The sequence below is a fragment of the Orcinus orca genome, chromosome 2, assembly GCF_937001465.1.
Source record: "Orcinus orca chromosome 2, mOrcOrc1.1, whole genome shotgun sequence".
NCBI lineage: Eukaryota > Metazoa > Chordata > Mammalia > Artiodactyla > Delphinidae > Orcinus > Orcinus orca.
The window spans coordinates 122,440,993-122,464,038 of NC_064560.1; the positions used below are offsets into that span (position 1 = coordinate 122,440,993).

The 23,046-nt window shown below is 37.0% G+C and overlaps 1 protein-coding gene across 9 annotated transcripts in view; it reads left to right on the top strand.

Moving 5' to 3' along the window:
- Positions 1-23,046, top strand: part of DPH6 (diphthamine biosynthesis 6) — a 443,901-nt gene that overhangs the window by 224,965 nt on the left and 195,890 nt on the right. For 3 of the 9 annotated variants that reach the window (XR_007475334.1, XR_007475333.1, XR_007475327.1), the window contains exon 13: positions 506-22,589. The exons of the other annotated variants lie outside the window; for them this stretch is intronic. The gene's annotated coding sequence lies outside the window, so the exon portion shown is untranslated. Of the gene's footprint in view, positions 1-505; positions 22,590-23,046 lie in introns of those variants that run through there. 9 annotated transcript variants of the gene reach the window in all.

The window sequence follows — 23,046 nt, forward strand, 5'->3', positions numbered from 1 at the left end:
TGGAGTTTTTAATTAAGATCTCTCCCCCTTGGAAGTTTCTGAACTATAGTTTTTGTCCCCCTAAGACTGTAAGACTATAGAAAACCTTGCTCAGCAAGTCCTTCAGTGGCTTTCTGCCTAGCTTCTTATTCTCTTGTTTGGTGTAATTTAATAATTCAGCAAATGATTTCTTATTCTTCAGTTCATTTACTTGTAGAAATGCATGTTTTATTGTTTGTACTATATCTTATAAAATAATTGCGTGCATCATAAAGCATATACTTTTAAAATGTACTAACTTTTGTTATCTTAGCATTAAAAAAAAGCGTCTTCATATAGTCTGCTTTCCCTGGAACCCAAGAGAAGTTTATTTGTTTGTTTTTCTTCTTTTTCATTTTCTTAACCAGGCCCTCAGAGTTTGTATCATTAAAGTAGTTATTAATGTTTGGAATAGACATAAGATTATAAAATTTAGCATTGGAAAGAACCTAAGACATCATCTTCTGTTGGCTAATCTCCCACACAGTGCAGAAATGTTTCCTGCAGCATCCTTGGCATATGCTTATCCGGTCTCAATTTGGATATCTTCAGCAAAGGAGCTCATCATTTCCTGAAACAAACCATTCTGTTGGACAACTCTATTTTAAAAATCCTTATGTTGAGCTAAAATATGCCTCTTTGTAACTTATACTCATTTACTCATTGTTTTAAGTTTTCCTTCTGGAATAAGTCAAAACAAGAGAACACTTCAGATAGCTGTATTTAAAGCAGATCTAAATGCCATTCCTGTCTTTTTTATTTTTTATTTTTTTTGCCTTCTTGTCCCAAAGCATTGAAGGTAATTTGCTAAACTTGGATAATAATAATCATAAGAAAGGCCATATTTGGTAATAATTTAAAAGCTATTTTTACATTATACAAATCCCTCTGACATTTTGAAGACAAAAAGCCTTTTGTAATTATCTTGAATTACATTTTTGTATACAAAAAAAGAGTAAGAAGACTGCCATCTATTTTCAGATGACACTACATGACCACATGTGGGCATGTAGAGAAAAACAATATTCAGTTGTAGAGATATGACTGAAATATTGGGGTGTGCATTTTTGTTTCCTTTTCATACATAGACTGTCTTTAAAACCTGTTGCTTGTGAATTAATAATAATGACAATAATCTTATAGCAGCTAATGTTTGTTGAGTACTTACTATATGTAATTCATGTATCTTGGTTCTACTTTAGACTGAGTTCTCTGCTCAATAAAAACTCTCTAATTCCTTATAATGTAATTTATGATCCAAACAGGATGCTTTGAGCATCAGAGAAGGTACTATTAGTAACTACTCTGAGACAATAGGTATAACCTGAAGCTGTCCAGGCAGAGGGGGACTTAGAGTCACTCTTCTTGAAGTTGAATTCTAGTTATTCCATTGGCTGATACTGTTTGCCCAGAAATTTGCATATATATGCCACATTGTTTCAAAAAGTTCTAAAAGGCATTTTTAAAACATTATTAAGTGCTGTTCTCCTTATGATTTAAGATCCCACTTAAACCCCACCCTCTCCATCACCTTCATGATTGAACAATGTAGTTTTATAAGCAAAATTTACTACTTTTTTCATAATTTTTCAAAAATGATAAATATCCATTGTTCTTTTTCCATTCTTCTTCAGCTAAAATGGAGGAAACAGTAGGGCTTAGAAGTCTAGACTGCCTATCCTCACCTGCCAGCCCTTAAGGTATTCTCAAAATGGGAGAAGAGGTATATTTTGAAGAATCAGAGCTGTTGTGTTAATAATCCCAGATTCCAGACCTAATTAAAAGTCAGAGCATGGAGAGCACCTAGTGCTTCCAAATTATTTTGCAAAAATGCTATATTTGCAAAACTAATCCCATGATCCCTAAAGAATGCCCATCCTTATTCTAAGCAGTGTTCTCAGTCTTGGCACCATCACATGGGGCTGATTCCTGAGTTTCACTCTGACTTAATTGGTCTAGGGAGGGGCCTAGGTTTGAGATTTTTTATATATATCTAAGGTTGAAAGCCACTATTGTAAAGCTACACGGGGGAAAGAAAAGATTTTTTCTAGGCCCAAGATTTGTGATTGCAAGTGCTGGCATAAGTAAAGTGCATGCAGGAAGATCACATAGATTCCAGATTTTCACACCTCAAGATCAATGCATCACTCTGAAACATCTGGTTGATTCTAAAGGAAACTTTCAGAATCTTGCTGGTCAGATCAAGGGGGGAGGAGATTCATATTTTTCCCCCAAAATATGTCCTTTTAACCTCAACCTGGCAGAAATCACTTTAGATCTTCTGTTCATAAATTAAAGAACTATGTGAGTTCCTTTTTGCAATATTGCATACTCTAGAAATTGGATCAAAACAATGATTAGGGAAATATAATGTGTATCCAGTTTCTTTTGTTAGTAGAAGAGAAAAACAGCGTAGAAATACTTATTTCCCTCTGTTCTTGCCTTTGTACTCTTTAAAATGGGTTTAAGATAGTTACTGTTTATCCTGTCGCTAAGGAGGCAAGTTTCACACATTAATTTTCATTAGGAGCAATATCAGATGATTACCATACAGAAGTGCCTCCTCTTTTTATGCTATCTTTTCTAATTTATACGTTGCCACAGTCCATCACCCTACCTGTGCTAGCTCTAGGATGTGTTGAGGAAAATATTTTTTCACTTTAGTACCAAATATTTTTTTCTTAATGACTCAATATCATCATGTTGCTTTATTTTTTTAACCTGTATATGATTTTCTTTCCTGACTAACTTATGTCCAAAAAAGGTAGCTGCTAAATCATGATTTTGACCCATTGATTGGATATTTCTGATTCTACTTACTAGAATGAAATGAATCTCACATGAGCCAGCAGCTTAGTTGTCACACCAAACACTGGTCCATAACACTGCCAGAAGGTCGTACTGCAATGAAACTTCAGTTCCGAGAGTTAACAGTTTCCTCACGCTCCTCCCTCTGTCAAGTATGTTTAGCTGAGCTTGTGCGTATGACTTCAGTTCATAAAAAGTTTACAAGTGCAGCTGGAATGCTTAGCATTTGATTGTTACATAAATAAGTATTTGAGAACATATGTAAACTTGACAGTGTTAGTACCAGATGTTCCAGTAACACAATAATGTACTTTGAATGTCCCTTCTCATTTCGGCTTGTTTATTTTGGCACTGTTTCGTTATCTGCTAAGTTTCAGATAAGCACATATTAACTCCATCCATAGTGTTGATCCTCTTATTGTTACAATCAAGTTAGATGTATTACATTTAGTGTGTAGAAGTACAAATAGCATAGACATTAATACACAAAGTCACTTTTTACACATCCCCATAAAATACAAATATTTCACTTCCTTAATGTTTATGGTATATAAAGAATAAAGAAATCTTCTCTGGGCATATGAATGTACTCTCATCTATTTAGGAATTGCCCTTCCAATTATGAGTTTTCCAAGTATTTTCTTTCTCTTTTTGACCACCAGGCACTTCAATTAAGAGATTTCTGTCTCTTGCACAAATTCCCCTGCCTTCCTCAGGTCTTTTCCATCCCCTTACCATAGTTGACTCTATCTTGATATGTAAAAGCTATTGGCATTCAGAAGCACAATTTTTGCTTCTTTTTGGTTTTATTTTGCAGTTATTCCAAACTCACTGAAGAATTGTGAAAATAAGAATGGTACATAGAACACTTATATATCTTCTTGCTAGATTCACCTGTTGTTGACATTTTGCCCCATTTCCTTTATCAGATGAGTGTGCTCACTCGCTCTCTCTCCCTCTCTCTTTGCATATGTGTATGTATGTGTGTATATATATGTGTATATATATACATATATATATATACCATGTATATATTATGAATGTGTTTATGTATGTATGTATACATGTGCACACACATTTTTTTTCTGAAACTTTTAAAAGTTAGTTGCATGATCTTTTACTCATATACTTCAGTGTGTATTTTTTCTCAGAATAATATTGTCTTACATACAAGTAAATTTTAAATAGATATTTTTTTTTTCCTAATCGTCCATCTGTATTCCAATTGTGTTTGTTAACCCAGTGGTATCCATTGTAAGATACCCAGGTCTGGGGCTTCCCTGGTGGCACAGTCGTTGAGAGTCCGCCTGCCAATGCGGGAGACACGGGTTCGTGCCCCGGTCCGGGAAGATCCCACATGCCGCGGAGCGGCTGCGCCCGTGAGCCATGGCCGCTGAGCCTGCGCGTCTGGAGCCTGTGCTCCGCAACGGGAGAGGCCACAACAGCGAGAGGCCCGCGTCCCACAAAAAAAAAAAAAAAAAAAAAAAAAGATACCCAGGTCTTACTTTTGGACTCAGATTGCACATGTTGTATGTGTTCCGTATAGTTATAGGGCTCTGGGAACCTTAGTGGCCCAGCAGTTTACTAGGGAAGTAACTTCTTTAGAGGAAAAAATCCAAATATGGTCAAGAATGAAAGCAAAAAGTTTAAGCCAGAAATTCAGTTCTAAGCCTCAGAATGAGAGGTTATGCAAGGCCCAAAAAGGACAATCAATCATGAGATGGGGAAACGTGGTACAATATGTGTTAAGCCAAGAGATTTAAAATGAATGCCCTGAGATTGATGGAGGTCTGTCTTTATATGAAAACATCTCTACGGTAAAGAAGCAAGCTTGACAACCTAAAAGAGCCAGATTCTGCCTTGCTTGGGCTTTGCCTGATAGAAGATTGTGACTCAGTTAGTCACATGGCTTTTGTGAGATGAGATTCCCTCAGTGATCCTCTGGAGCAGAACCAAAATGGCTTCAGAGATGAAGGAGTCCAAGACCTCCTGTACTGGTTGCCTCTGATCATGAGGGAAGGGGTAGAGCGCCATCCAAGTAAGAGTAAAAATGGTAAGAAGTAACAGGGAAAAGGAGTAAAAGGCAAGTGAGTAAATGATTTCTAATTTTCAGAGTGGACCTAGGAAACATGCTTCAGGTTTGTCCAATGGATGCAGCACAGTTCTGGAGGGAAGAGAGTCAACTAAGTTTACTGCTTGAATTGTTTCCTTTGGTGGAAAATGTGTTTTATTTGTATGTAATATTGTAAAAAAATTTTTTAGAAACACACTGTGTTATAAATTTCAAGCTTGCCTCCAAAGATACAGGAAAACAAGAAAAATGTGCATGAAGTTAAGTAAGAGTAGACCTAATTAGCATTCTTATAGAATGAGCTGTAGATTTACTGGAGACTTACAAAAGGGAAAAATACCAGAGCACCAGACTAGCACATCAATCATTTGAAATTGTCTGACAGTCTTGAAGAGGATATCCTGGCTGCAGAAAGCACATAGCTGTCTTAAGGCTAGGGGCCCAGGTCAGAACTTAATAAGAACAAAAGATGAGCAATTTTGAGAGGAACCAGCTGGCTTAAGGTGATCCAAAGTGCACAGATGTTAAAGGCTTACTGTTCCAACAATACCATTACCTAACACAAGACTTACAGAATAACCATCAAAAAAATTACACAACTTGATTTACCACGTTGACCCTTGAGATCTAACAATATATGTGTTTCTGTTGCACCATACTAATTTTCTATTTCTACTTTCATGTTATTTTACTTTGTGTCTTCTGGTTGATGGCTGTAAGAAAGGACAGAATTTCTTATAAAAGTTGAAAAATAAAAGGTAACTGATCTTTCTTAGAAATATATATAGAATCCTGTTGATGTGAGATATTTAAGTAGGTTTTTAAAATGGCTTAAGCACAATAACCAGGAATCTATAATTTCCTCTGTGCTTGCATCAAAATTCCTCAAACTCTTAACACAGGTGGTTTTGTGGCAAGCAGAGAGATGGTAGATCTCAAATCAATTATGACCCTTCTGATGTGGTAATCGAATGTAAAAGGGAGTAATCTAAAACATAAAATCTAAGTGGTTTGAGTCATGGGAGTAGTCAGGAACTGAAAACAAAAGTGGTTTGGAAAATGTTCATTTTGCTAGTGCAGAGTATGTTGCAGTTAAAGTCATGAAAGATATTTCTACTTTCTTTAAGACTGTGGTCATTGTCTTCTATCAGTGATATTGAACACTTTGTGAGTGCAAGAAATGTTACTGATAATTACATGGAAGCATTACATACCCTAGAAAAGAGTCACTGTGTACCATTTAAAGATATTTAAAATGAATCACAGACCATATTATAGTAGAATCAACTCTTTGACTCGGAGGTACCCAGCTTTATTTATTTAGTAAGGAGTATTAAGTACTTAAAAATAAAAAACCTTTATGCCTGTCTCTGTGGCATTACTGAGTACATGGGCTGGCCATGTGAAAATTCCTTGTCGCATGCGCCATGCCATACAGGGAGGCTTCCCCATTTGCACTTAAATAAAGATGTGAAGACAATAATGTTAAAAGTGATCCTCTATGACTGGTTGTCTCTATTTTCAATTCTAGGACATAGTAACTGCATAAATAAGCAGGATTTCAAATTTGATTATTAAACTCTGTAAGTACATCACGTTCTTTTGTTATTTGTATTCAGAGAATGTGAGAGTGAAGCTATCTAATTTAGCTGCATTAAAAAACAACATCCTTTTAAAAAAAAACAACATCAAAATAGCTTCATGGATGAGCTTTGAAGAATGGCTTAAACATACTGTTTTTTTCTTTCTTTTCAGGTTAGTGTCACTTCAAAAATAAAAATAAAAATAGGCACTCTTACTGGAACTTTAGGAGTAATGCTGGGTATAAACAGGCTTAGAATATACTTAACTGTAGTAATCCTTCCCGACACACATCGAGATGAATTAATAACCAGATTTGGCATTTCAAGTATTTTTTACCCAGGGCAAGGGCTTTAAGGTGTTTTCGTGGTATTAGAGAGTTTAGAGATGAAGAAGGTGCCATTTATTATTTTCTCTTTCTGTCAGCTTAGGACTTCTCTTTGCAATCACGTTTATAATACTGGGCCTAACTGTTCTTAAATGTTTTACCTGTTGAAGAGTGTTCCAGTCAATGTATAGCCAAGGTTTTGACTGAATAATAGTCTGTTAAAATCAGATAAGATAATTTATTGGAAAGGAACCTGGACTTGGAATCATAAGTGAGTTCTAGTCAGGATCTTGTATTGATCTTGAGCAAATCACTTCCTGTCTCTCGGTTCCTTATTTTCTCATATGAAATGCAAAAGATTTTGGGTAGACTGCAAGATTCCTCTGGTGTGAAATGGATTCCATCAGTTAAGCATCAAATAAATAAGTCCTTTAATCATGTTTACCACATCAACTGATCAGTTCAGCCAAAATATTTAAACCATTTATAATAAGACTACAGACAATCAGAAAACGACATTGTTACATCTTGAGAATGTCAGGTATCTGCTTTCCTAATATTGGTACTACTTTGCCAAGTAATAGCAATTTAAAAGATCTTTCTCTCAAATATGATAGTAGTATACCATGTTGCTGCACTATTTTCTAAAAGAATACAACCGCAGCTTACCTACTGCCAGGGTCATAGATGATCAATGAAAAAAGTGATTAACTTTCACAATCCTACTTTCTCATGGGATTCAAAGAAGAAAATATCTGTCCTCCTTAAAAAAAAAGATGGTTCCATATATTCCCATTCTTCCAAAAAGCTGAATGTCCAATGGAAAGTAAGTAGTCATGAAACCATTTTTTTTAACTTGGTAGCTCACTGATTTGAATAATTTTCTCTTCACCAAACTGATAGAATATTTTACTGTATCAACAGATTATTTCTGATTGCAAAGACATAACCTCACAGTATTCTTATAGTGAAAAAAGCGTAGAATTTCAAGTCAGGAGATCTAGATGCAAGAATCTGTTCTATCACCTATCATATACATATGATTAGGGTAATTCTTTTAACATCTTTGAGCCTCAGTTTCCTTATTTTTAACAAAGTGGTAGCAGGAATACTTACTTGTCTCTGGAGCTGTTGTCTGGATGCAATGAAATAATGAATGTGAATCATAAAGGCTAGTATGCATTGTTAACATTGTCTTTAAAAATATTCAAAAATAATTAATATTTCATAAATTTTTATTTCCATCTGACTACATATTATTAAAACTCAAATATTAAAGGGGAAGAAAGGAAGGGAAATGGAACCAAAGTTTCTTGAGCACCCTGCCACAATGTCAGGAAAAGCTGGACAACAGCTTTATCCCTAACTCCTACATAATGTACTTTCTAACTCCTGTGTTAGAGACAGGGCCTCACATGTTATCACCTCCATAACAGAAGGGAACTAAATACCTTTCTGGGTGCTGTAAATTGTGGAATAAAGAACAGTTGCTCGAATATGGAGAAACTTTAGGTTTTCCTCCACTACCTCACTCCTGTACCATTTTTCCAAATTTTATTTTCTTAATCTATAAACCATCCATAATCATATCACCTACAAGTCTAATGGATGTGGCTGCACACCAAGCTGTGAACTGATTTTCTTTTCGGAAGATTGCTATTTGAGTTGAAATCCAGGTGGATTTTTTAGTTGAAATGCCATGAGAAAAAAAAAATGAAAACTTTCTTCATTATGAATATGAGACAATTACTTTTCAAAAATTGCAGCCCTAATCCAAGAAGGGGCCACAAGGTTTAATTGTGGGTATGCTATTTACAGATTAATTAGGACGTTTAACTTCATTTTTTATACCACAGAATTAATCCCATAAAAATTAGTGATCTCGAAGGAGTCAGTTGTCAACTCTGACAGGATCCCTTTGCCATAATCTATTAAAATGCTGCTTTTATCTTGTCTTGCCTGTGTCATATTTTATGGATTTTTTCATAAACACTGCCTATACTTCATAAATGTCTCAATTTTCTAGTCTATTAACATTACTTCAAAAGCAATTGATAAAAGAGTAGGGCATGCATGAAATAATACACCAATAATGTGAAGTGCTGGAGGCAAGAACAGTGGGTAGGATCTGCACAGCTTGTGAGCTGAAACAATGAAAGGTTGTTTTATCTACTATGATAAAGAAACAAATGATCATTTTTGATAGTAGAAAAAAGATTGCTAGTAATTGGGCAGATGAAAAATGGGTTTCACAGAAAATACAGCATATTTTGAAAATGAAACTGAAATGAGAAAATAAACATCCCCAAGTATATGTTTACATTATGGGGAACCTTTTCCATTTGGTTACTAAAGATTTGGTATTTGGCCTGATTTAGCTTAGGCATGATAGTCTTATTCTAATTGTAAACAATATTTCTTTTGTATGCATATATTTAATAAACCTATTAATATATGTATGTTATCTATTAACTACAATAAATGTTAGAATTAGTTTTTTTAATCTTTATAATTTTATTATTTTGGTTTTTGAAATAAGTTTAGTTTTTCTTTTGAATGTATAAATGATATATCTGTAGCATCCTCTTTATTTTATTTTTCTCTTTATATTTTTAAAGTGCTAGTATCTGACCTAGGTTGATATAATGAAATGAGTACCTTATCTGGATTTGTGCCACAAATCTAAGTCACAAGTACATCATCAGACATTTCAAAACATCAGTTATTAAATCAATCAAATAAATATATTTAAATCAATCGAACAGAAGACAAAGAAAAGAAGGAACATTAAGTAGATGCAGAATTCCTGATTTTCCTTTCATTTTATTCTTTATATTTTACCACCTGATTTAGCTAAATGAAACCATATGCTGTTCTGGACTTTCATTTTTAAAATATCATGCTTTATGAAATGAGTGACCATAGGTCCCAATATGCCTGGACAATCCCAGGCATATTGTTTACCTGTAATTATCAATAACTCCTTCTCTCACTTTCAAAAATGTTTTGACTTGGAAACAAGACTATTTTGTTGTTGCTCAGGTCAAGAAATAGGCTTGACTAACTCCATTGTGATCATTCAGTTCTAACACTTGGAAAGTGAATGGTTTTTCTCAAACTGAGAGATAGTGATAGAATAGGTTGTTGCATTGTACTAGTGGTACTCTATAAAGTACGCAATGTAATTGAATAGGACCCAGCATAATGATACTGTATGTTCCTGTGACCTCACAGGGGCACGGGAAATCATGATCAAGGAGATTTTGTAGTCCTCAAATGTTGCAAAGAATATTTTAGAACGCTGATCCTCAGTACTAATGTAAGGAAACAGTCACCAGAATTATGTGAGTAATATCCAGACTTACCATGTAGGGTAAAAGACAGTAAGCAACATAACAGTTTACTAACCTGACCTAATTTCCACCCATGTCCCAAACTCATTTTTTTCAATCTTCCCCATCACATCATAAATATTCACCCAGTTGTTCAAGCCAAAAACCTGGGGATTTTCCATGTCTCCTCTTTCGTCCACTGTATGCACCAACAAATTCTGCCCCTTCTACTCCTAGAACCGAGTCAGAGTCTGTTTTTCTTCCCCACCCTCACAATCGTATTCCAAGCTACCTTCATCCTTCTCCATGGTCTTACAACAGCTGTGTTATCTGATTTCCCCACTTCTCCTCTTGCCTTTTTCCCCCAAAATTCATTCTCCACATAGTACTCAAGGTGACATTTTTTCTAAGAAATTTTTGACATATTTATTTATTTATTTTAAAATTTTTATTAGAGTATAGTTGCTTTACAATGTTAAGGTGACCTTTTAAGAATATAAATCTGCGAAGATAAACAAGTGAGATTTCATCAAACTAAAAACCTACTACACAGCATAGGAAACAATCAACATAGTGAAAAGGCAAACTATGGAATAGCAGAAAATATTTGCAAACCATATATCTAATAATGGGTACATTTCCAAAATATATAAGGAATTCCTACAACTCAAAGGCAAAGAAACTAGTAACCTGAATTTAAAAGGTCTAAAGACATGTCAAATAGACATTTCTTCAAGGAAGATACACAAATGACCAACAGGTAATGTCACTAATCATCAAGGAAATGCAAATCAAAGTCACAGTGAGATACCACCTCATGCCTATTAAGATGGCCATTTAAAGAAAAGGACGACAAATGTTGACAAGAATGTGGAAAGGTTGGAACCCTTGTACGCTGTTAGTGGGAATGCAAAATGGTATTCATATGGAAGACATATGAAGGTTCCTCAAAAAAATAAAAGTAGAAATACCATATGGTTCAGCAATCCCACTCTGGGTATTTATCCATAAGAATGGAAATCTTGAAGAAATATTAGCACTCTCGTGTTCCACAGTAGCCAATATGTGGAATCAACCTAAATGTCCATTGATGGATGAATGGATAACAAACATGTGGTGTATACATACAATAGCATATTATTCAGCCTTTTAAAAAAAGAAAATCCTGCAATATGCAACACAATATGGATGAACCTTGAAGACATTATGCTAAGGGAAATAAGTCATTCATAGGAGGTCAAATATTGCGTGATTGCAGTTATATGAAGTATCTAAAATAGTCAAACTCATAGAAGCAGAAAGGAGAATGTTGGTTGCCAGAGGCTGGTGGGAAGGAGAAATGAGGTGTTGCTGATCAACAGATAAAAAGTTCCAGTTATACAAGATAAATAACGTCTATAGATCTGCTGTACAACATTGTGCCTATAGATAACGATGCTATATTGTACACTTAAAAATTGTACACTTAACAGTACTGTTAAGAAGATAGATCTCATGCTACATGTCTTACCACAATACTATAAAAAATTTTAATGTAAATCTGAGTACATAATTCAGTACTTTAAGTTGAGGATAAAATCCAAGCTCTTCACTGTGGTCTATGAGCACTATATGATAGAATCCATCTCCCTCATCTCCTGTCATTCTCTCCCTTTTCCCCATTCTCCAGCCATACTATCTTTTACTTATGTCCATCCAGCATACCAAGCTTATTCTTGTTTGATGTTGCCTCTGAATGTCTGGCTCCTTTTTCATCAGATTATCTTTTATGAGGCCATCCCTGACTATCTTATTGAGTACTATTTCAACTCACCCCTCACTCCAGTTCCTTTCTTACCCACCCTGGTTCTAGACCAGTGATGATGACTTGAAGCTAGCTTTGTCAGTTACCTTGGCAAATATCAGCATAGTAGCTAACATTTATTGAGCTCTTACGAGGTAGGTGCCAAAACTGTTCTTAAGGTTTCACATGAATTCTACTTCCCACAATAATCCTATGAGATAGATGCTATTATTATTCTCTCTTTATAGATGAGAAAACCAAAGCACAGAAAGGATAAATAACTAACTAGGATCTGGCAAAACCAAATTTTGAACACAGATTTTCTGGCTCTTTACCACTACCCTGTGCTGCTTTCTGTGTAGTAGCGTGAACGAAGCCATGTAGTCAGGAGAGTCTTTGGGGGGTTTGAAGACTAACGTGATTGCAGAAAAGATAAAACCACTTGAGGACAAAGGCCAGAAACAGCATAGATGAATCACCACTACTGATTATGGACAGAAAAAAGCAGAGCCTGGCACCAGCCAAGATGAAAATGTAGGTCAACTGGTGATAAGTCAAATGCAGATAGAAGGATGAAAGCAGAGGCAGGCATGAAGGCTGCCGGGCATGCTGAGCTCTTGTGTGTGAGTTCAGCTCTAGGCTCTCTTTTCATGCTGTACTTCCTTTCTAGGTAATCTCATCCATACATATGACTTCAGTTACCACTTATGTATATACAAATGACTCACAAATTTATCTCCTTAGTCTAGATCATTCCTTAGAGCTCCAGACTTTTTTATTGAAGTATAGTTGATTTACAACGTTGTGTTAATTTCTGTACAGCAAAGTGACTCAGTTATACATATGTATATTCTTTTTCATATTCTTTTCCATTATGGTTTATCACAGGATATTAAATATAGTTCCCTGTGCTATACAGTAGGACCTTGTTATTTATCCATCCTATATATAATAGTTTGCCTCTGCTAATCCCAAAGTCCCAATCCTTCCCTTTCCTTCCCTACCCTCCCTCCCCCTTGGCAATCACAAGTCTGTTCCCTATATCTGTGAGTCTGTTTTTGTTTTGTAGATATGTTGATTTGTGTTGTATTTTAGATTCCACATGTAAGTGATATCATATGGTATTTGTCTTTCTGACTTAACTTGGCTTAATATGATAATCTCTAGAGCCATCCATGTTGCTGCAAATGGCATTATTTCATTCTTTTTAATGGCTGAGTAGTATTCCCCCACATCTTCTTTATCCATGCGTCTGTTGATGGACATTTAGGCTGTTTCCATGCCTTGGCTATTGTAAATAGTGCTGCTAAGAACATAGGGGTTCATGTATCTTTTCGATTTATAGTTTTGTCTGGGTATATGCCTAGGAGTGGGATTGCTGGATCCTATGGAGAGCTCCAGACTTTTTTGTGTGTGTGTGTGTGTGTGGCTGCATTGGGTCTTTGTTGCTGCACGTGGGCTTTCTCTAGTTGCAGCAAGCAGGCTTCTCATTGCGGTGGCTTCTTTTGTTGCAGAGCACAGGCTCTAGGCACACAGGCTCAGTAGTTGTGGCACTTGGGCTCAGTAGTTGTGGCTCGCGGGCTCTAGAGCACAGGCTCAGTAGTTATAATGCACGGGCTTAGTTGCTCCGCAGCATGTGGGATCTTCCCAGACCAGGGCTTGAACCCGTATCCCCTGCATTGGCAGGCAGATTCCTAACCACTGCGCCATCAGGGAAGCCCCAGACTTTTATATCTAATGCCATTTTGTCATCTCTTCCCACATGTGTCAAGAGAAATCAAACTTAGCATGCCCAAACCACAATTCATGATTTTTCCCTTAAACCTTGGCCTCTCCCAATGGCCCTAAGTCGGTGACACATAAACACAAAACCTTGGTGTCACTCTTCAAATCTCCCTTTTCCTTACTCTCATTTTTCATATCCAAATGTGATAGGATATCAAATGATCTTCTTCCTAAATATCTCTGCAATCCATTCACTTCTTGCCATTTCTCCCCAGAGTCTTAGTACAAGCTCCCATCATTACTCACCCAGATTATGCTAGCAGCTTCCTCATTGGTCGTGGTATCCCTCTGGCTCTCCAGCCAGAGTGATATTTTCTTAGAAGTGCATAATTGACAGTGTTGACCCCTTTATTCCTTCTCCATCATGGCTCTTTCCACCTCAACCACACTGTCAGCTCCCATTCATTCATTCAGCTACATTCTAGGAGCTGAATATGCAGCCCTGGTCTTATAGATTTATATTTTAGTGGAGAAGCAGACATTAAATACAAAAACAAATAGAATAATTTCCGATTCTACTAAGTACTGTGAGGAAAATAGATTAGGACACAGAGATAGATAATAATTAGGAGAGGTGTCACTTTTGGGTTAGAGAGTCGGGAGAGTCTTTTCCCCAAGGATTAGCTGTGTGAAGATCTGGAGAAAGAGGCAGGAAGGAGCTGGGGTGGGGAGAGCATAGTGAGTGAGAAAGAAAATAGTCAGAGATAAGGTTGAAGAGGTAGGAGGTGGGGATAAGGGAAGAAGAAAAAGGGATGATCTGGCACATATTCTGGAGGTAGGGCTAACAGAATTTGCTAATGGTTGGTAAAAGAAAGGTAGGAATTAAGGATGATGCCTAGATATTTGGCTTGACCATCAAATGAATGGTAGTCCTATAAATTGAGATAAGGAAGAGTAGAGAAGGAGCAGGTTTGGTGGGGGTGGGGGAAAATTGAGTTTTTGTTTCTGTTTTTGTTTTTTTTTGGCTGGGGCAGGTTAACTTTACAATATCTGGTAGACATCCAAGTGGCTATATCAAGCAGGTAAATAATTATATGAGCCGGGACCTCAAGGGAGAGGGCAGGGCTATAGATATAAAACTGAAAGTCATAGCATTTAGATGGAGATTAAAATCTGGAAACTGAGGGATTCCCTGGTGACGCAGTGGTTGAGAGTCTGCCTGCCGATGCAGGGGTTCGTGCCTCGGTCCAGGAAGATCCCACATGTCGTGGAGCGGCTGGGCCCATGAGCCATGGCCACTCAGCCTGCACATCCAGAGCCTGTGCTCCGCAACGGGAGAGGCCACAACAGTGAGAGGCCCACGTAACGCAAAAAAAAAAAAAAAAAAAAAAAAAAAAAATCTGGAAACTGAATTAAGTTACCTACAGAGAAAAGACAGAAAAGTAAAAAGGAGAGGGATCAAATCCTGAAGCACTCTTAATAAGATCAGTTAATCTCCTTTTATGGATCTCTATCTGTTAGAGATAAAAAGAAAACCCAAGTATGGTATCTCAGAAGTGAAGGAAGTACTTAAAGAATGAGGTGGTGGGGAACAATAAAGAAGAATTAGTTAGCAGGACAGATGCTACTCTGAATAGAATAAGGTGAAGATAGGGAACTGACTTCTGGATTTGGCAAAATGGGGGTTGTTGAGAACTTAGACAAGACTGAATTCAACAGACTGGTGGAGAGAAAAGCCTGATAGCTATTGGTTAAAGTGCAAGTGGGAGAAGAGACAGTGGTTATAGACAACACTTTCAAAGATTTTTGCCATATAGAGGAACAGAAATAGGGCAGTTGCAAATTGGGGCCAAGAGATTACTGTTTTTCAGGTGGAAGTCACTGCAGCATATTTTTATGTTAATGGGTATAATCCAAATGAGAGGATAAAACTGAACACATAAGACAGATAAATGGTATTTTCAGAATCCAAGCCTTTGTGTTGGCAAGATGGATGGGAACTTTAAGTGGAGTGGTTAATCTTAAATAGAAGCAGGGATGATTCTATTGTGATCTGAGGGAAGGTGCAATACGCGGGCTCATCTGCTTGTAGATTTAGTACTGGGAAAATGAAATAAGAAGCCAGGTCATCAGCTTAGAGAAGATGAGGAATACAATTGTTGTCAGGAGAATGGGAAAGTTAAAATACTAGGGAAATGTAGTAGGACTGGGCAACAAGAAAGGCCTGCTTGAAATCTGTGATCATAAATTTAATGTGGTACCTGCCTGCACAATCATGTGTTTTTCTCCAGCAACATTCAGCAGCTTGGATGGTGGCACAAAGCAGTTGGAGAGTTGGGTGTAGCTTTGGGGGTTTTGACAAATAAAACTGGGTAGCAAAGAGCAAAGGAGTTAAAGGTATGATGAAAGGAATAGAGCCTGGAATCTGAGACAGGCAAGGAGGGATGAGAACATATGAAGGGGGAGGTAGGAGTACAGTAAAAAGTGGTAGAGTCAGTGAATTGGAAGTCTTCTAAAAAATCTAGAAGGAGGAGACTGGAACAAGTAAGCTCTAAAATTAGAAGGTGGTAGTTAGCAAATGGGATATTTAAAATCAAGATTTTGAAAGTAATTTGGTTATTGGTGATGATGAAGTTGGTCAGTGTTTTTCACACTTTTTGGACTGGACACAGTAAATAATATGATTTTCAAAACAACTTAGAATGCTCATACGTATATGACATGTAACTGAAAGAAATGTTTATGAAACAATGTTTACCTTACTTAACGTAACAAGCTAATATTTTAAAATCTAATCTATGTTATACTTAAAAGAAGAAAAACTGTTTATAACTCATTAAATCAAATCAAACATTATTTATTTTTATGATTACTAACGGACCAAAACTTGTAGTTTTGTAAACACATTAGAGTCTACATTGGAGTTTGTACTCTAATGACCCCGGGAATGGGTAGTTAAGGTGGAGTGGGGACAAAGGTTGTTGGAAATGTATGATTCAGACCCCTGAGAGTCCACAGGCAGATGGATTATCTGTCTCAACATGGAAGCCACCAAGGATGACAGGAGTAATGGCACAGTGGAAGACCGTGAAATAGATGCTCTCTTAGTCCATGAATGAGTTCGGTGATGAGGTGATAGGTGCTTGACAATATAAAGTAGGGGAAGTGGTGATAAAGTCTGCTGGTGGTTTGTGCTTCTAAGAGGCCATAGGTTTTAAGGAACTGGAAAGGACACACCAGCCCCAAGTCCTATAGTGTGGGGTGGGAAAGAAAAAAAGAGCTCCATTTTGAAAGCCTCAGGGGAAGATGTGGACTTGGAATATAGCCTGGTTTCACTGTGAGCAATAAGGTGAAGAGAAATTTGAGAGAAGGGATAGTGGATATGGGGAATTTTATTGCTGTGGGATGGTTTGGGCCTTCTGTAGGGCCCAAGGGAAGGCTTTGGGAGGTCAGAGATGGGTGGGAGATGGAGTCAAATGAAAATGACTCGGGAGGCTTGGACTGAAATGGACATGGATCTGATTATTCTTGATGATAATGTAGGGAGAGGTGGGAGGTCAGTCTATATGACCTCCCTGACCAGACTCTTACAGCACCTTGCACCTCACCTTTAATCTATTTATCCATGTGTCACAACTGCAGTTTTACACCTATCTGTGGGATTGTTGTATCAAACTTGACTCCTTTACTAGACTAAGCTCCATACAAAAGGGACCATACCTGCTTTTGTTCACTATTGTATCTCAAGCACAGTGTATGGCATATAGTAGGTACTCAGCAATGATAAATTGAATTAATGAAATCAGAGCTAGAAGATGTTGATGACCAAAAAAGGCGGGGGGATAGGAGTGAAGCAGTACAAAGGGAGCTAAAGAGAACCAACAGGAGATACTGTTGAATTTGCAAGGAGGACATCTTGCTGCAATCAGTGAGGCTCCTTTGGAAGATTTACAGCTCAATCCTCATGGACGTAACTTAGCCGATCTTGAAGGGACAATACTGTGAACCTAGTGTCTGAAAGCAGAGAACTATCGAAAGACTATATTAATTACCAATAAAGAAGTTGTTAGATGGAAATTTGGGGGGAAAACAAAAATCTAGAGACAACTTCAAAGATGACTTCTGTAAGAACCTAGTCCTGACTAAGGAAGTAACAACTGTTACAGTTCTGTAGGTGTCTGAGGGGACAGGGTGGACCTAGGAGAGAAGAGGTGCTTTTGGCATGGGGTGGAGCGGGGTGAGAAGAATGAGAGAATAGGATAGAAAGTAGCATTGCAACATTCTGAAGCAGGGAAGCAGTGGGCCATATTTGGAATAGATTCAGGAACTGGGGCACTTTAGGGAGTATGGCCATGCCAAAGACAGTTATTTGGGAAAGAGAGAGTTGGTCAAAGTTGGAACAAATGATTTAACTACCTGGGATGTGGGGCTCTCTCCTACCTGAGTAGGACTTGGAGTCTAGAGGTTGGAATGCCAAAGGTTTGTGGGAACTGTACTCTTCCCTTATGCTACCAAGTGTCACCCAAGACAAATATCATAAGACAGTAGTACAGAGTTAGCTCACCTTTGACAAAAGTCATAACAAAGTTGAAGAATCACCTCTAGGGAAGATTTCATTCTGTTTCCATTTTAATTTTGTACCAGTCAGGAACAGCGTTACATTCCTTTCACACCCACCCCCTCTGTGCATTCATAGCGCATACTCTTCATTTTTCTTGTTAAGACCTGCATGTGAGAAGTGATTTTTTTTCCTTACTGGATCATCATTCAATAGCAGAGTAGGACACCTCTGAGCAATCACTGAGTTTCATCTTTCTGTCACAGAGGAATTCAGTGACTCACCTTTTGCAAACTGCATTAACTCCTTCAGGCCAAGAGGCCACTGGCCAGCATTTTGGAGGAAGTAATTTACTAAATGGTGCCTTTGTGGCCAGAAAAGCTTAACACACATAAAAGAGAGAAACCACAAATTCCATTTCTTCTCTTCAGAGTGTTGGAAACAATTAGGATTAATTATGTGTTTTTGTGTGGAAGAGATGATATGAATTTCAATGGCATATAGAAAAAGAAAAGATAAACCTATTTTTTAAGGGAAATAATTCCAGTTTAGGTCCATTATAGCTACACAATATCATTATGAGATATGAGAAGGAGATAACTAAATTATTCATATTATAGTTTTATTTGTATTCTATTCCTTATTTTTCCTATAAAATGTCCCTATTAGTTATTAAAACTAGCATGTTTTGTAAAGAGATTTATGTTAATTACAAAGAAAGATTCCTTGCTTAACAGCAAATTCTATAGTGAATTTCAGGGTTTTTTAATGTGTGATTTCTATGGTGTAGAATATTTCTTGCTAATGGTTCGTGCCATCTATATATTTAGTGATCTTTGAACCCCATGTTCATTATTATGGTTATAGCTGTACCGAAATGGCAACATATTATTAAAATATGAAGCACTGATTGGAGAAACTAGATATAATTATGCTTGTAAGGAAAACAAATCTTCTAGAAGATTTTAGAAAACAAAATAATACCTTTAAAATGTTGTACTCAAAGTAAACACATTATGACAGATGACAAATACCAGGTTTTCAAAAAAGAAGGAGAGAGACTGAACACAGTATCAAAGGCCATCTCAAAATATTTGCTCACTTCAAAAAACTGTACTTTTTTAATAGGAGGTTTTCCAGAATTTTCTTTTGATAGATTTGAAATGTTTTATTATACAAATGAGTAAATATAGTCATTGTTATTTCAGCAAAATCTGAAGTCCTACCACTGGGGAGTGTCATTCCTAGCTTTGTGCTATTAACTTTTAGCCCAGTAGGTCTATTTCTGTGTCATGAAGGCTAGGAGCCTGAAAAAATAATGAAAACTCGTTCCTGTCACCAGCTGAATCAGTTCCATTATCATAATAGTGCTAACAGTTCAGGGAGAAAAACAGGTATCAAATACTCTCATATCAGGCTGCAGAAAGATCTTGTCTCACAAAAGAGACCCAGACATGGAAGACTGAGCTTAAGCTAAATGTCCCGTAGACTGACCAAGAGTTGATCATTCATCTACTGAATTTCTCTAGAAGGGGATATATTCATTATTGTTTAGGACCAGGTAGACAATTTACATTCGCAGTATATTTTTAATGTAATAATGGCTTAATAACACTGCCAGATGTTTGCAAAGTGTGTTTACTTTGGATACAACTAAAAGGAAATATATTTTTAGCACAGTAACCTTTTTGCCTAAGTATATTTTTATTAAAGTAATTATTTATTTATACAAATGTGTTTTGGAATTGCATGAACATTTGAACTTTTAACACTAGTACTCCTTTTTTTTTTTTTTTTTGGCTGCATTGGGTCTTCGTTGCTACGCGTGGGCTTTCTCTAGTTCTGGGTGCAGGGGCCACTCTTTGTTGTGGTGTGCAAGCTTCTCATTGCGGTGACTTCTCTTGTTGCAGAGCATAGGCTCTAGGCGCGCAGGCTCAGTAGTTGTGGCTCGCGGGCTCTACAGCGCAGGCTCAGTAGTTGTGGCGCACGGACTTAGTTGCTCTGCGGCATGTGGGATCTTCCCGGACCAGGGCTCGAACCCATGTCCCCTGCATTGGCAGGTGGATTCTTAACCACTGCACCACCAGGAAAGCCCTAGTACTCCTTTGAAGACTTAGTTCTGAAAGCTTTCTGAGAAAGAGAAAAAGTGCTTATATGAGGAAGCACGTAAGCTGGTAATGAATCAAGTAGTAGGGGAAAGAGGTGGCAATTGCTGAGATCAGAAAAAAAGAGTGAGCAAAGAGAATTGAACAAAATCACAAGAAAGACAACAGTGGTATATGAGATCAGAAATAAAGCAGTGAAAACTATCTCAGAAGAAAAGAAAAAATAAGACCCAGAAAAAAATAAAATGTACGTATCACAAAAAGTTACCACCCTGACAGCATGATTCCCATTAATCTCTACCTAAACACCTTTCTTCGTATGTGTCTGGTCATTCGTAAACAGACAAGGCTGAGCTATCTGCCTTAAGCCCTAAGGTATTACAACATCATCTTTTGTAGCTGGGACTCTGGAAGTAAATCCTGGAAAATTGGGAGGGACTGCGAACATTACGAGTTTATAAGAAAACTTCTGCCACTTACCCTCCATTAAGTCATAAGAATATCTTATCCAAATAAGCAGAAAATATGAAAGAAGAGCCAAAAATTTTAAAATTACAGGATTTATACATAAAAGTAATTTAAGAGTGTGATATTGTGGAGTTTTATCATAACGTAAAAATCTATAGGCTGAACTGTGTTAGAATATTGTGCTTCCCTTGTTATTGTTTACCTAACCAGTGTTTAACATTTTTCCTACTCATTGTTGATTGTCAGGTCATAGGCATGTAGGTTTTTATTTTAAATTACTATCAAACTGTAAAGACAAAAAAGACAAAATGTCAGCGAGGTGATTTTCTGTAACGCTCCTGGTTTCACTTCTTTGAGGAATAAGTTAATTTTCTGCTAATGGTTTTGGAGCCTAGGTAAGCAACTTCCCCTATTGCCTGTAAGTAACTTACATAATGGACATTGTTTCTTTTGGACACATTTGACTTGTGTTGGGAACTTTTAATGAAAACTACTTGAGAATGGGATGAGTTTAATTATTTCTTTTGCCTTCTGAAATCCATTGTAATTGATTAGTCGGGATTATACTGCTACCAAAGAAACAAATAAAGAATACCATGTATCATATAAACCAGAAGTGAAAAACACCCCAACCTTCTAGTGACCAACACTATGGCATGCACAAAGGGCGATGCATTAGGTGGTGGAGGGAGGGACGGAAGTGGATAATTATTTGTAGCAATGCTTTTACTGTTGTTGGAATGAGACAGACTAACAGTGGCAGCAGTCATTTTGCTGAATCAAAGTCCATGTTAGTCGCATTATACACTGCCACAAAAGGTTGTTAAGGCTGGTATTAGCATGTACCACTGAGGACATTGGAAGGACTCGATCTGTCACACTAAATCGCCTTCTTGCCCTCAACCATTGAAGTCTCCAGCTCCTCTGACATGTTCTTTCATTAATGGCCTGGCCTTGACAACTGATCCTAATTGCCTCTGAACCGCACTTCATGTATTATTGGTGTCTGCCTGCCCTGGTTCATGTCAACAAGCCACAGCATGCACAGGGTGTGCCCAGTGCCTTTGCTGAAGTCACGCTCACATTGTCTATTCCTCTGAGGGGTCTGGGTCTCACTGGGAGTAAAGTCGAACGCTAAAGATCCTCCTGTCTCTTCTTCGTAATACTTTCCTGTCATTTTGTGCTATAAGGACCCACTAAAACATCAAACCAATAAGGCAGCATTTTATTAAAGCAGAGATATAAATGCTGACTTAAATTTGCCCTTACTTCAGTAACTAGTAAAATGTGTGTTTATTGTAAAATCCTTTTTCTACCTTAGATAGTACAGTTTACATTCTTTTTTCCTTGATTATGCACAGCAATTTCAATTTGATACATGATAATGGCCAAAAAAGGTCTATAATATTATGTAGTTTCCAGGTGGAATTACAAATGAGACCATAATTCCCCAAAAGTAAATTATTGAAGGTTTGAATAGGATATTTTACTCCTAACACTTATCAACAGATTTGTATTTACTGCATTTTCTAGAAGTAGTTAAAATAATCAATTTTAGTGCATTACATGTATTTAGAAGTCTTTATTTTGTTCTGACATTTTCAGAAGATACTCATAAATGGCAAAACAGCTTAGATGTATTTTAATTTACTATTCTATAAGGTGAGTTATATGCAGTGAAATACTTTAAAATCTGAAACATAACATTAGAAATGCTCAAGATATTTACCTTTTTTTTTTTTTTTTTGGCGGGGTGGGGGAAGTGTCTCTGAGATTTAAAATTTACCTCATTCCTGTGACAATTTTTTACAATCACATCTCCAAACAATAATATGAGATTCTTTCAATCTTTTCATCCTTTTTTATTTATTGAAGACAGTTTTCTGGTGAGCCTTTTAAGCATGCAAGTTCTACCCATGATCATAAAAAATAAATCATAGAAGCTCTTCCGTGCTAGGTATCATTTAGCCTAATCTAGACAGTGACATTTGGGCCACTAACAGCATAATCATGGTTATTGCTACAAATTGCTCCATGTTTGAGTTTTAATGTTATAAGTAAATTATGCCACCGGGTAAAATATATGTTTCTTTGGGAATTAAACATGTTTATTTCAGCAATGTGGCCGTAGAATATCACATAGACTTTAGACTTCTTTCATGTAGTAATACTGCCACCTTCTGAAGCACAGAGGGATTGTCCTCAAGGTTAGCTGTCTGATTCTTAAGACTTCTCAGGTGGCCATTTGCAGCGACCCAGCAGCAAAAAA